Below are 15,939 nucleotides of genomic sequence, written 5' to 3' on the forward strand. Positions count from 1 at the left end.
TTTATTGGCAATGGAGTCTTATTTATTGGCAATGGAGTCTTATTTATTAGCAACTGAGTCTTACTAATTAGCAATGAACTCTTATTGTTAGCTTTGAAGTCTTATTTATTGACAATGGAGTCTTATATATTAGCAATGGAATCTCATTATTAGCAATTGAGATTTATTTATTAGCAATTGAATCTTATTTATTGCCAATGCAGTCTTATTTATTAGCATTTGAGTCTTACTTATTAGCAATATAGTTTTCTTCTTTTGCAATGGAGTCTTAATTATTGGCAATGGAGTCTTAATTATTGGCAATGGAGTCTTAATTATTGGCAATGGAGTCTTAATTATTGGCAGTGCATTCATATACTGGCAATGGAGCCTTATTTATTATCAATGAATCCTATTTATAAGCAATATAGTTTTATTAATTATCAGTGGTTTCTTATTTATTGGCAATGGATTCTCTTTTATTGGCAATGGTGTCATATTTATTAGAAAAGTTGTTTAATTAGCAATGGAGTCTTACTTATTGGCAGTGGAGTCTTACTTATTAGCAGTGGATTCTAATTAGCAATGGAGTCATATTTTTTAGCAATGGACTCGAATTAGAGATGGAGTCTTATTTATTGGCAATTCAGTCTTTTTTATTGGCAAAGGAGGCTCATTTATTGGCATTGGAGTCTTAATTATTAGCAACGGAGTATTAATTATTATTGTAGTTCTATATCTACTGGCAATGGAGTCTTATCTACTGGCAATGGAGTCTTATCTACTGGCAATGGAGTCTTATCTACTGGCAATGGAGTCTTATCTACTGGCAATGGAGTCTTATTTATTGGCAATGGAGTCTTACTTATTAGCAATGGAGTCTTATTTATTAATGGAGTCTTATTTATTAGCAATGGAGTCTCAAATATTATCAATATAGTCTTAATTAGTGGCAGTGGAGTCTTAATTAGTGGCAGTGGAGTCTTATATATTAGCAAAGGAGACATATTTATTAACAATGTAGTCTTAATTAATGGCAATATATTCTTAAGTATTAGCAATGGAGTTTTATTAATTGGCAATGGAGTCTTTTTTATTAGCAATGGAATCTTATTTATTAGCAATGCAGTATTACTAATTAGCAATGGAGTCTTACTAATTAGCAATGGAGTCTTACTTATTAGGAATTGAGTCTTATTTATTGGCAGTGGCGTCTTATCAGCAACGGAGTCTTAAATACTGGCAATGGAGTCCTAAATATTGGTAATGGAGTCTTAAATATTGGCAATGGAGTCTAATTAGCAATGGAGTCTTATTAATTAAGAATGGAGTCTTATTTATTGGCAATGGCATATTATTGGCAATGGAGTTCCATTTATTGTCAATGGAGTCTTACTAATTGTCAATGAAGTCTTACTTATTATTGGCAATGGAGTCTTATTTATTAGAAATGGATTCTTGTATTATGTATTATCAATGAGGTCCTATTAATTGGCCAAGGAGTCTTACTTATTTATTGGCAATGGAGTCTTACTTATTTATTGGCAATGGAGTCTTATTTAATGTCAATGGAGTCTTATTTATTGGCAGTGGGATCTTATTTATTTATTGGCAGTGGGATCTTATTTATTTATTGGCAGTGGAGTCTTATTTATTTATTGGCAATGGAGTCTTATTTATTGGCAAAGGATTCTTACTAATTAGCATTGGATTCCTATGTACTAGCAATGGAGTCTTATTTATTAGCAACGGAGTTTTAATTACTAATGTAATTATATTTATTGGCAATGGACTCTTAATTATTGGCAGTGGAGTTTATGCGCAATGGATACTAATTAGCAATGGAGTCTTATGTACTTGCTATGGAGTCTTATGTACTTGCTATGGAGTCTTATGTACTTGCTATGGAGTCTTATGTATTTGCTATGGAGTCTTATTTACTACATATGGTGTCTTATTTATTAGCAATTTACTCTTATTTACTGGATATAGATTCTTATTTATTGGCAATTGAGTTTTATTTATTGGCACTGGTGTCTTATTTATTGGCAATGAAGACATTATAAATGGATTCATATGCATTATCAATGGGCTCCTATTAATTGGCAATGGAGTCTTACTAATTAGGAATGGATTCTTATTTATTGGCAATGGCATATTATTGGCAATGGAGTCTTTGTTAGTGGCAATGGAGTCTGTTAGTGGCAATGGAGTCTTATTTATTAGTAAATTAGTCTTATTTATTAGCAATATAGTATTATTAGGAATGGAGTCTAAATAGCAATGGAGTCTTACTTACGGGCAATGGAGTCGTATTTATTGGCAATGAAGTCGTATTTATAGGCAATGGAGTCTTATTTTTTAGCAATATAGTCTTATTTATTGGCAATGGAGTTTATTTTATTGCCAATGGAGTCTTATTTATTGTCAATGGAATCTCACTTTTAGCAATGGAGTTTTATATATTAGCAATTGAATCTTGTTTATTGTAAATGCAGTCATATTTATTAGACATAGAGTCTAATTAATTGCCAAATGAGTCTTATTTATTAGCGATATTGTCTTACTTATTGGCAATGGAGTCTTATTTATTAGCAATGGAGTCTTACTAATTAGCAATTGAGTCTTATTTAATAGGAATGGAGTCTTATTTATTGGCAAAGGATTATTTTTTATTAGCAATGGAGTCTTAATTATTGGCAATGCACTCATATTTATTAGCAATGAAGTCTTACTTATTAGCAATGGAGTATTAGTAATTAGCAATGGATTGTTATTTATTAGCAATGGAGTCTAATTAGCAATGGACTATTGTTTATTGGCACTGGAGTGTTATTTATTGGCAATGGAGTCTTATTTATTAGCAATTGAGTCTTATTTGTTGGCAATGGAGTCTTATTTCTTGCAGTGGAGTCTTATTTGTTGGCAATGGAGTCTTAATTATTAATGGAGTTTTATTTATTAGCAATCAAGACTCAAATACTATCAATATAGTCTTACTAATTGCCAGTGGAATCTTATTTATTGGCAGTGGAGTCTTATTTATTAGGAATGTTGTTTAATTAGCAAGGGAGTCTTACTTAGTGGCAAGGGAGTCTTACTTAGTGGCAAGGGAGTCTTATTTATTAGCAGAGGAGACATATTTATTTACAATGTAGTTTTAATTATTGGCAATATATTCTTAAATATTAGCAATGGAGTTTTATTAATTGGCAATGAAGTCTTTTTTATTAGCAATGGAATATTATTTATTAGCAATGCAGTATTACTAATTAGCAATGGAGTCTTATTTATTAGCAATGGAGTCTAATTAGCAATGGAGTCTTATTTAGTGGCAATGGCGTCTTACTTTTTCTCAGTGGCGTCTTACTTTTTCTCAATGGAGTCTTAAATACTGGCAATGGAGTCTTATTTGTTGGCCATGGAGTCTTAGTTATTAGTAATGGTGTTTCATTTTATAGCAATGGAGTCTTATTTATTAGCAATGGAGTCTTTTTTAATAGCAATGGAGTCTTATATATCGACAATTGAGTCTAATAAGCAATGGAGTCTTATTTCTTGTCAGTGGAGTCTTATTAATTAGGAATTGAGTCTTATTTATTGGCAGTGGTGTCTTATCGGCAATTGGAGTCTTAAATATTGCCAATGAAGTCTTAAATATTGCCAATGAAGTCTTAAATATTGCCAATGAAGTCTTAAATATTGCCATTGCAGTCTTAAATATTGACAATGCAGTCTTAAATATTGCCTTGCAGTCTTAAATATTGGCAATGCAGTCTTGTTTATTACCAATGGAGTCTAATTAGCAATGGAGTCTTATTTGTAACCAATGAAGTTTTTTTTATTGGCAATTGAGTTTAATTTATTAAAAATTGAGTCTTATTTATTAGCAATGGAGACTTACTAATTAGCAGTGAAGTTTTATTTATTGGGTTAATCTTATTTATTGTCAGTGGAATCTCACTTTTAGCAATGGAGTTTTATATATTAGCAATTTAATCCTATTTATTGTAAATGCAGTCATCTTTATTAGCCATAGAGTCTAATTGCCAGATGAGTCTTAATTATTAGTGATATTCTCTTACTTATTGGCAATGGAGTCTTATTTATTAGAAATGTAGTCTCCTTTATTTACATATTGACAATGAAGTCTGATTTATTAGCAATGGAGTCTTGCTAATTAGCAATTGAGTTTTATTTATTAGGAATGGAGTCTTATTTATTGGCAATGCCGTCTAATTAGCAATGGAGTCATATTTATTGGCAATGGAGTCTTAATTATGTGCAATGGAGTCTATTTATTGGTAATGGATTCTAATTAGCAATGGACTGTTATTCATTAGCAATGGAGTCTTAAAAATTAGAAATGGAGTCTTATTTATTGGCAATGGAGTATTGCTTATTAGCAACACAGTTTTAATTATTGACAATGGAGTCTTAATTATTGGCAGAGGAGATATTTTCATTAGCAATGGAGTCATTTTTAATAGCAATGGAGTCTTATTTATTGTCAATGGAGTCTTATTTATTGTCAATGGAGTCTATTGTCAATGGAGTCTTATTTATTGTCAATGGAGTCTTATTTATTGTCAATGGAGTCTTATTTATTGTCAATGGAGTCTTATTTATTGTCAATGGAGTCTTATTTATTGTCAATGGAGTCTTATTTATTGTCAATGGAGTCTTATTTATTGTCAATGGAGTCTTATTTATTAGCAATGGAATCTTATTTATAGGCAATTGAGTCTTATTTAATAGCAATGGAGTCTGATTTATTAGTAATGTTATCTTATTTATTGGTAATAGAGTCTAATTAGGAATGGAGTCTTACTTTTTGTCAATGGAGTCGTATTAGAAATGGAGTCTAATATAATGGCAATATATTATTATTGTTGGCAATGGACTCTTGCTTGTTGGCAATTTAGTCTATTTATTGGCAGTGGAGTCTTAGTTATTAGCAATGGAGTCATACATATTGGAAATGGAGTCTTTCATATTGGCAATGGAGTCTTAATAGCAATGGCGTCTTATTTAGTGGCAATGGAGTCTTATTTATTTGCAATGATTTCTTATTTATTTGCAATGAATTCTTATTTATTTGCAATGCAGTCTTATTTATTTGCAATGGAGTCTTAGTTGTTACCAATAGATTCTTATTTATTACCAATGTCTTCTTAATTGTAGGTATTGGAGTCTAATTAGCAATGGAGTCTTATTTATTAGCAATGGAGTCAAATTTATTAGGCATGGATTCTTATTTATTAGCCATGGAGACTAATTTATTGGCAATGGAGGCTTATTTGCAATGGAGTTTTATTTATTGACAATGTACTAATATTTATTGGCAATGGAGTCTCATTTGTCGGCAATGGAGTCTCATTTATCAGCAATGGAGTCTTATGTATTAGCAGTGGTGTCTTATTTGTTGGCAGTGGAGTCTTATTTCTTAACAATGTAGTTTTACTTATTAGTAAAGCAGTCTTATTTATTAGCAATTGAGTCTTAATTATTGGCAATAGAATCTTATATATTGGCAATGGAGTCTTATATATTGGCAATGAAGTCTTACTTTTTGTCAGTGGAGTCTTATTTAATGGCAATGGAGTCTTATTTAATGGCAGTGGAGTCTTATTTAATGGCAGTGGAGTCTTATTTATTGGCAATGGCATATTATTGGTAATGGAGTTCCATTTATTGTCAATGGAGTCTTACATATTATTGGCTATGGAGTACTATTTATTGGCAATGGAGTCTTATTTATTAGCAATGGAACTTTATTTTATAGGCAATGGAGTCTAATGAGTAGTGGGATCTTATTTATTAGCAATTAAGTCTAATTATCAATGGAGTCTTATTGGTAATGGAGTCTCATTTATTAGAAATGGATTCTTATGTATTATCAGTGGGGTCCTATTAATTGGCAAAGGAGTGCTATTTATTGGAAAAGGAGTCCTATTTATTGGCAATGGAGTCTTATTAATTAAGATTGGAGTCTTAGTTATTGGCAATGGCATGTTATTGTCAATGGAGTTCCATTTATGGTCAATGGAGTCTTACTTATTATTGTCAGCGGAGTCTTACTTATTATTGGCAGTGGGGTCTTAGTTATTAGCAATGGAGTCTTATTTCCTGTCACTGGAGTCTTATAAATTAGGAATTGAGTCTTGTTTATTGGCAGTGGTGTCTTATCAGCAATGGATTCTTATTTATTGGCCATGGAGTTCTATTTATTGGCAATGGAGTCTTAATTAATGACAATGGAGTCTTATTCATTAGAAATGGAGTCTTATGTATTGTCAATGGGGTCCTATTTATTGGAAAAGGAGTCTTATTTATTAACAGTGGAATCTTATTTATTAGCAATGGAGTCTTATTTATTGGCAATGGAATTTTATGTATTAGCAATGGAGTCTTTTTTATTAGCAATTGAGTCTTAATTATTAATGGAGTCTGATTTATTGGCAATGGAGTCTTACTTAATAGCAATGGAGACTTAAAGGCAATGGAGTCTTTTTTATTAGCAATCAAGTCTCAAATATTATCAATATAGACTTACTAATTACCACTGTAGTCTTATTTATTAGCAGTGGAGTCTAATTTATTGGCAATGGAGTCTAATTTATTGGCAATGGAGTCTAATTTATTGGCAATGGAGTCTTAGATATTGGCTATGGAGTCTTAGATATTGGCTATGGAGTCTTAGATATTGGCTATGGAGTCTTAGATATTGGCTATGGAGTCTCATTTATAGGCAATGGTGTCCTATTTATTGGCAGTGGAGTCTTATTTCTTAACAATGGAGTCTTACTTATTAGCAATTGAGTCTTATTTATTGGCAATAGAATCTTATTTATTGGCAATGGAGTCTTAGTTATTAGCAATGGTGTTTTATTTATTTTATGTCTTTCAAGACATCTGAAGGTCCTTTCTCATCTTCAACAGCTTTTAGCTTCTGTGGGCTTTTCTTGGGAGCATCAGCCATTCCCTAAAATGAAGGCAAGTTCCACTCTAGTAAGGAAAACATTTTTGGCCAATCTCTTTTTTGGAATGAAAGGAAGAAAAAATATTTACTTTAATCATTCTCGTATTAAAACACCTCAAAAATTAAGTTCTTTTTTTTGTTCATCAGCTAAAATCCCCGAATACTTTAAAGAGAAAAATTTGTTATTTTTCTGCATACATTCCATCTGAAATGGTTTTTTTTTCAACATTATCGTTTCTGTTCAGCACTTCTCTTTTCAAATCTGGTATCACCACCACCACCAACAAAAACATCAGTGATACATAATCTCTGTCTCCACAGAAAGCAGAATCTAATTACAAGCACCAGAAAACTCTATGACAGTTCAGTTTAACTGGAAAGAATAAGACACACAAACACCATGCTTGCAGATTAAGTGGTAAATCTTTCTTACCGCTGCCCAGCAAAACTACATCTATGCAGCTGCTTGAGAAGCTTACATCTTTGTGGCACGAATCACTGCTTTCATTCACATGGTGTAACGCACATCCTTCTGCTTCTCCACCTTCATCTTCCTCCTCTTCAGGATCTTTTTCATGTCCATGGTCTTTTCTCCATGCAACAGTTCTTTCTAGGTTGGTTTGGGTTTCTGCACTCGGCCTCTTTTGAAAGGTGCTGGTTTCAGCACACTCTCTTTGCTGCCTTCTTGTGAACCAGCCATGTCATTAGACCTGGAAAAATACAGAATACATCTTGTGTACTTATGGATCTTACATTGGAAGGCTCTTAAGGCAAATATGTTTTCCCTTTTAAGCACTAAATCACATACATTTCCATAAAGCAGAGCTATGCACTGCTAAGTCCATGGAGACAGTAGAAGTGCTTGAGAAGTAAAAATGTATGCTTGCACCGTTCTTTTCTTTCCCCACTGGAAATGGGATACTACGCTACAGATCTTCTTCTGACTCACAAAGGCACTTCTCAAATTCGTAGCTGCTCTAGAGGCAGAACAACCTAATTTAACAAAGGCTATGAAAGGTATCAGGAACTTTATAAGAATATAACAATAACTTACTAATCTTACTGGCGTACAAATACAAGATGTATCTACAACTACCACCTTCTTCTATGCCTTTACACCGAGAGCCACGTTATACAGCAAGGAAGATAATAACAGAACTAAATGCTGAAGTGTTTTTATGTCTGATCAAACCTTGTATAGTCATCCTTCACCTTCTTTAAAAGGACTAAGTAAAAAGACAAGGTGTTTTTGTTATTAACTCCCCTGCAAAGGACATTTCTCCTGTCACACCACATCTGCCATTTCTCCACTGAATACAGGAAACACTTATTAATTAAAATATACATTAAACCACCCACACTGAAATGGTGGTTTTTTTTCTCCCCACACTCAAATGCTTAACTACGCTTTAAGAACAAACACTTATTCCTGTTGCGTAAACACTCAATACTTTTCAGTCACGGAAAGGATGATACATCAGTATTCAAACTATTGGAGAAAGCTTGCTTTAGTTTGCAAGGGACTAGCTAATTCTTTGCATTCATCATGGGGATTGATGCATTTAAAAACACCACTTTGAATCTAAAAACAACTAATTTATTTCATGCATTTAATAAGTAAGCACACAAACAAACAAATAAATAAATGTTACTCTTCTCTGAATTTCTATCTCAGAGCAAAAAGTGCCTAAGAAACTTCTGTTTTAAGAACTGCAAGATGGTGAAGATGCTGGTGTTCCGTGATCCTGTGTAACTAACATCCTATGTAACGTGACCAGATGTGAGGGTGGCAAATTGCAAGAAAGAAGCATCCTTTATTCCCCCCCCCCTTCCAGCATACTTACTGAGACACCATCTCCAAGACTTTGCCATCTTTTTCCACAGCTTCTCCACTGCTGACATCAAACTTATTCCTTTGGTCAGTATTCTGAGTAGAAATAGAATATTAAGACATTAACACCTTTGTACTTATCAAGTGCATCATTGCCTAATAGACCAGGTAACTATCCATGACAAGATAGAAAACAGGCTGCTCATGACAGATGCAATCACTTATGCAGTAAGTATCACATGCCCAGAAAAGTGCTGTAAAGCCTAGTTCAAAAAACCAATGTTGTGCTTGCTGCAAGGGGGGGGCAGAGAGAGGGGGAGCTGCAGACACTAAGTCTGAGGAAACAAGGGGATGAATGCCATGAAGATCAGGGTGGAACAGCCCCAGAGCAGCGTGGTGATTAGATGTCCGCAGGGCAAGCTGGAAGCAGGTTGGGGGGTGCCCCTCCCGCAGGGTGGAAAGTTGAAGGCGAGGAAGACGATGAGCCTTCATCCCACCCCCACCCCCACCACTCACTACGCAAGGGGGAGGGGCTGATGCTCATGGGGTCTCAGGAACGCCACGATCATACCTGCTTGATCTCTGCTCTGTGGGGATGGAGTTGGATTCCTAAGGCACTCCTGCAGCAGGAGCTGTGCTGCCATTGTGGATGGGAGCAAACGATCTCTCGCATCCCGGTGCTGCTCTTGATCAGCCCGAGCTTCCTGTCTGTGGTTTGTGCTGCTGTTCAGTGCTGTTTTTCCTGCTGTTTGGATGCTGCTCCCTCACACCTCTGTCCTCCCCCCGCGGCCATTCCTGGCTCCCAGCTCCTGACCGGTGTCCGTCCCTCCCCCGGCCTCCCATTGGGCAGCGGCAGCTCCGCCGGCTCCGATTGGCTGAGCCGCAGTGCGCGGGAACCAGCGTTGCGTCCCGGCCGTTGGAGGGGCGGCTCCACACAGAGCGCGGCTCCCGCAGCCCGGTCCGAGGCCGAACGGGACCGGCGCGGCAGCCGGGGCTGTGCGAGCTGCACCGGGACGGAAACCGGCACCACGGCAGCGAGTGCTGAGGACAGCTCCGCCGGAGTGCGGGGAGAACGGCACTGGTGCGGGGAGAGGGCTGGGGGGGGGGGAGAACGCGGTATGGGACTGGGGGGGATGGGCAGAGGGGGATATGGGGCTGTGTGGGGAGGGCCAGAGGGGAATATGGGACTGGGGGGGTGGGGGGGGGGCAGAAAGGAATATGGGACTGGGAGGGAGGGGCAGAGGGGGGATATGGGGCTGGGGGGGAGGGCAGAGGGGGATTTGGGACTGGGAGGGGGGAAAGGGGGGATATGGAGCTGGGGGGGGCAGCTGGGGAAAGCATCTCTCTGTGTAGATTGCTTCTCTTGGAGTTTTCCCTGTAAGCCTGTGCAGGTGTGCATTTTGCATTTGTTTTCAATGGTCTCTTTCTAAGTGCACCGCTCTAGTTTTGTTTTTTCTTCAGGGGCCATAGAGGGATGTGGGGGGGCCACTGGGGGATATAGGAAAGTAGGGGGCTGTGGGGGGACTCTAGGTAGTCATATAAGACTGTAGGGAGCTGTGCAGGGGCTGTAAAGGCCTACAGAGAGTTGAGGGGGACTCTAGGGGGAATATGGGGCTGTGGTGGGCCATAGGAGGACTAGGGGCTCTAGGGGGCTATGAGGGTGTGTAGGGGTTGTGGGGAGCTATTGGAGGATATGGGCAGGCATGGGACTTGAAGGGGTGGTGTATAGAGAGAGAGAGGGTTGTGGGGGCCTTAGGGTGATATGGGGCTCCTGGGGGCTGTTGGGTGCTATGGGGAGGAATATGGAGTTCTAGCAGATGGTGGGGGTGTAGGTGTGGTCTATATATGTACATAGATGGGAATATAAGTATGAAAAAAGATACATCCAAGTGTGTTCTGGGCTGCACTGAAAAAGGGGTGGCCAGCAGGGAGAGGGAGGTGATTGTCCCCTCCTACTCAGCTCTTGTGAGGTCCTATTTGCAGTACTGTGTCCAGGCCTGGGAAGGATGTGGAGCTGTTGGGGTTGGTCCAGAGGAGAGCCACTGTGCTGATCAGAGGGCTGGAGCAGCTCTCCTATGAGGAAAGGCTGAGGGATCTGGGCTTGTTTAGCCTAGAGAAGAGAAGGCTGCGGGGAGACCTCATTGTGGCCTTTCAGTACTTGAAGGGAGCGCACAAACAGGAGGGAGAAGGGCTGTTTATGAGGGTGGATAGTGATAGGACAAGGGGGAATGGAAGTTGTGGATGCCCCATCACTGGAGGCATTCAAGGCCAGGCTGGATGTGGCTGTGGGCAGCCCGGTATGGTGGTTGGCATCCCAGCACCCAGCAGGGGTGTTGAAACTAGATGATTGCTGCGGTCCTTTGCAACCCAGGCCATTCTATGATTCTCTGATACGGGGGGATATGTCTATAGGGTAGACAATAGGGGGATGTGCTTGCAGACACTCGTGCAGCCCTGTGCACACACACACACGTGTGCAATTCCATCCTGGCTTTATGCAATCCTGTGTGCACTCATGTGTTCTCTATTGATTTCCCGCTGAATCCTCCGGTGGACTCGTAGTTAGGCTGGGAGTGAAGGGGAGCACTGGGTAGCTGTTTGTGTTCCCTGCTGTGTGCTGCAGGGTTGTTCTGGCAGCGGTGCGGTTGGTTTGCTTTTCCTTGGGAGGGTGGGAAGGAGCTGAGCAGGCCCGGTTCTTTTCTCCAAGGATTCTGATCCTCCAGTGTCACTGCACCAGGGAGTGCACGATCTAAAGGACTTCTGGGTTGTGATAAACTCGTATCTCAGCAGCTTCTATGATTTCAGATTGGGTGTTCTAGTGCAAGCAGTTTGGGGGCATGATTTATTATCCCTGTAGCTAACGCAGTGTGGGAAATTTTGACCTGCTTTGGCTTGCCAGTGCTTTCCCCTGTCTTTACTTGTCTGGAGCCTCCTTGAAATGTATGCCTAATGTGGAAATATTTTCCAAGAAGGCCAGTGGGATCCTGGGGTGCATTTAAAGGAGCATGACCAGCAGGAGAATGGTCTCTAGCAGTCCCTTCCAGCTCCAATTCTGTGATTCTGTACTTGCATCATTGCGTCTTGCAGCAGTACAGTGTTTCAGAAGAGAGAAAAACGTGGCGGGCATAAACTGGATTTCAGCCATTAGTGAAGTTGTGCTGAGATCTGGGCAGACTGTTGCACCTGTGAATGTGTGCAAAGCCTGCCGACAGAGAGAAATAACTTTTCCCTGCAGGTTGAGCTTGTCTGACATAGGTCATTGCTAGGTGAGCTTCTGCTTTAAAGCATCAAGCTGTATAAACAAGGCAATTTTAAAAGCAAGCTTGCCAGTTCTTTTTTTACCAGTGATTTTTTCAGGAAGGAAGGCTTGGAGATGCTGTTTGCTAATGGAAGATGGAGAGAGGAAAAGCAGGAGAAAGGCATGGTGTGCATAGCCACCACATCCCATCTGCAGCATTCTCCCCCTGTGCAAATGAGGAGCAGCTCATCAAGCTTGGCCTGGGCCGTGGAAAGGGAGCATGCAAACGTCTGGACCAACCCCAAACGAGTTAGTTCTGCAGGTTGGTTGTTTTCTGCTGTTTGTCTCATATCCTGTTGCTCAGCAGTAGATTTGTTCATGTTCAGTGCCAACAGGAAACTCTCACAGCATTTCTGTTTCTGCTGTCCCAGTGCTTTGATCCCTTGCTGCTGGGATGGGGTGTTTGAAGAATGATGCATGTGTTGATGTCCAGCCTGGCTCTGAGGATGAGTCTGCATCCCTGGCAGGACTGAGGGTCGGAGCAGGCCAGGTTGAATCCGATGCACTTTGCTCTCGTTCTTAATGCTTGTTCTTGCGCAGGAGGGCAGGTGGTGAACCTCATGAGCCAGTGCCTGCAGGTGGGGTTTGCGGAGAAAGAGGTCCTGCAGGTCTTGGGTGACACCCATGGAACCATAGCGAGGCTGCATGGGTGTAAAACACCGGGAATCGACAGAGGTGTAAAGGTGAGCTGTGGGCTCCAGTACCACAGGAAGGGATGTGTGTGCTCTGGGTTTGGATGCTTCTGTGTGTTTTAAGTGACTGAGAAACCGATGCTCAGTCCGCTTGAGTGTATAGAACAAGTGTAACATCCTTTCTGATGGAGTATTGTGAAAGGAATCCTATGGGATTGAGAGCTGCCATTAAGCTTGTGAACATCATCCAGGAGTTGGGGATGAGGCAAGGAAAGTTGGGGTGAGAGAATGAGGCATTAGAACAGGAACTATCTTGGTCCATATTACCTCCTCCCTTTTTTGAATAGGAATTGATGTGGGGTTTTTTTTGTATAAAGAACAGACTGATTGTGCAGCTTGTCAATGAATTCATTCACGCCTGCTGATTGGTGCTGTTCTCTACAGGGAGCTGCAGTGGAAATGGACACTTGTGGTCCAGTGTCTGGCCCCCTCCCGCGTGCTCAGATCAGCCAAGTTGTCAAGGCCTGGCTCTTGGTTGGTGAGTTGTGCCGAGGTCAGAGAGTTGGATTTTCTGGGCTTTGAGACACGTCTTCCAGTGGCACGTTGTGTTATTTCTGATGTGCTGACCTGTTGAGCTCCAGCCCCAAATGAGGATTCAAGTCCTACCACAGCAGGAATGGTTGAGATTGGAATTGGAATGCAGAAGGCTGGAGCCAGCAGGAGCAGGGAATCCATCATCCCCCTGTAGTCGGCACTGGTGAGTCCTCACCTGGAGTTCTGTGTTCTGATCTGGGCCCCTCACTGCAATGAAATGCTGAGATGTGTCCAGAGGAGACCAGTGAAGCTGTGAGGTGTCTAGAGCACAATCTTATGGGAGCTTCTTATGGAACTGGGATGATTTAGTCTGGAAGAGAGGAGGCTCAGGGAAGACCTTATCATTCTGTACGATTACCTGAAGAGAGGTTATGTGGGGGTGGGGGTTGTCCTGCTCTTCTCCCGTGTAACTAGTGACAGGAGTGGAAGGAACAACCTCAGGTTGTATGAGGGGAGATTCAGCCTGGATGTTAAGAAAGCCATCTCCAAATGGATGCTCAGACGCTGGAGGCATCTGCTGGCTGAGCGCTTTGTTGGGTGAGCATCACACTGCTGGAAAGCACGCAGCTGTTGTCTCTGCGAACAGCCCCATCTGTGGGGACTGGTGGCTTTTTCATGTTACCCTTGTGTTTCAAGTCCTACATCCAGTTACTCGTGCTGTTTGAAAGCACCATCTTAGAGGCAGCCTTGATTTCTCCAGCTGCGAGCTTTGTGCCACGAGAGCTCTCCTGCTTCTCGCTGGGATGGGCGAAGGAATGGAAGGCCCAGCAGAAGTCTGGGTAGGTGATATCACTTGCTGTTCCTTTCCCCACCCGTGCCAGGAGAAGCAGGGAATGGAACTGGACGAGATCCCGGCGGTTTGATCCTGCCTCAGCAGAACTGAATGGCGGTTCTGATCCCCGTATTTTAACCGGAGTGAATCTGACACTAACGACAGAATTGAGGGGCCTGTGGGAAGAAACTGCATGTGCCACAATTTGTGGTGCAAGGTGTTCTCAGAACTGCTGCTTACAGTGCCCAGAAGGCCTCCTTTTTGACAGGGAGAGGATTAACTCGGTTATTTTAATGAATCTCTTTCATTTCTGCTCATCTTTCATACTCCCTCTCCAAAAACTATCTGTGGATTCTCAAGTAGTATTTCTTGCTAAAGAGAATAGGCGTGCAGCCTGCACTTTCGTTTGCACAAAGGATCTTCTAATCACCTCTGTCTGTGTTTCTTTTAGACCCTGATGTGGAGCAGAGTGGAACACAGACTTGGGTGCATGTTCAGTCAGGAGCAGGGACACGTAATGCTCATCTTAGGTGTCTGGCTGACATGAAGAGCAGAGAGGTAAGTTTCACAGGGTGGCGTGCCCATTTAATTTTATTTTTCATTCATGATGCATAGAGGCGTTACCCAGACAAAGTGAGCATTTGTCAGCTGGACTTTCTAGAAATGACCTGGGCAGTGAAATGGGTTTGAAGCATCCCAAAGAGCCCTGCAAAAGAATGCTGAGAGTTAACCAGGCACCCTCCTTTGGAAACCTCCGGTGTCTGCCAGCTCTTCAGCTGTGCCCAAACACCTCCCATTGCGCTGCCACACCAGGACGTAATTCCAACCCCACAGTGAGTTCTGCAATGTTGTGGTGCCGTGTTGGAATCAGATGTGACCCCGTGGTCTTGCCTCCCCCCCTTGTGGGGGGTCATGGTGGACCAGGCTGGTGGCCGTTGGTGATGTCATAAGCGGCTGGAATGAGGGGAGGAGCGGTGCGTTCTGTGTTCCTTTGTGGGCGAGTAGGAGTTCGGAGTGGTTGGTTTTCTTGTTGTTCTTGTGCGTTTAGTGCCTTTGTTTGAGTACCATCGTGCGCAGCATCCTGTAGGTAAGCTGAGCCAGCGTGGGATGGACGGGTGGGCAGTGAGGTGTTGAGAAGTGCTGGCTGTCAGCGCTCAAAGCACCATATTGCTTACTCTTGACCGTCAGACATAATCTTCCCCTGGTACACACATTCCAAAGGGGGTGTCCATAAAGGTGGCACCTGTCCCATGCTTCTTCCGTTGTCTTCTTTGCTCAATTATGGAAGCAGAGTAAGGTTGCTGGGTGGACAGGCATCACGTAGCCTGAGACTCAGCATGTCTTGCAGCAAGTGGATGGGACGGTTGTGCTGTGTGCGTTATGCCATGGCTGTCTTAGCCCTGCTCACTGACCTGCTCTTTCTCTCTCCTCTGCCCACCCTCCGCCCACTGCCTTGGTGCAGCTTTTGCTCTCATAAGATCTGAGCAGAGTGACCAGGAACTGCTGCAGATAGCCTGAGGTGATCTCGTTGCCAGGTACGTGCCATGTTTTGTCCCACCACGTCGTTTTACATGCCGTGGGTTTCTTCACTGCCCTCCAGCTCAGCCCTCAGAAGGATGCTGTCTAATGCCCTGCTATCGCACTGTCAGAGTGCTCTGGGTGATTGCATCTGCTGCTCTGTGCCAGAGTCCCCATCTGCTGGCAGAGGGATAGCAACTTGGTACAGCGCTGCCTAATAGGCTGTCACGTTTGAATTTACTGAAGCAAGGGGTAGTTTCTCGAACACTTGCCTATGCCGCAGAGTATGCAAGGGTAGTTCTGAAGAAGTCCCTCCATACTGTGCTGGGTGAA

This window comes from Excalfactoria chinensis, chromosome Z (genome assembly GCF_039878825.1).
Source record: "Excalfactoria chinensis isolate bCotChi1 chromosome Z, bCotChi1.hap2, whole genome shotgun sequence".
Taxonomy (NCBI): Eukaryota; Metazoa; Chordata; class Aves; order Galliformes; family Phasianidae; genus Excalfactoria; species Excalfactoria chinensis.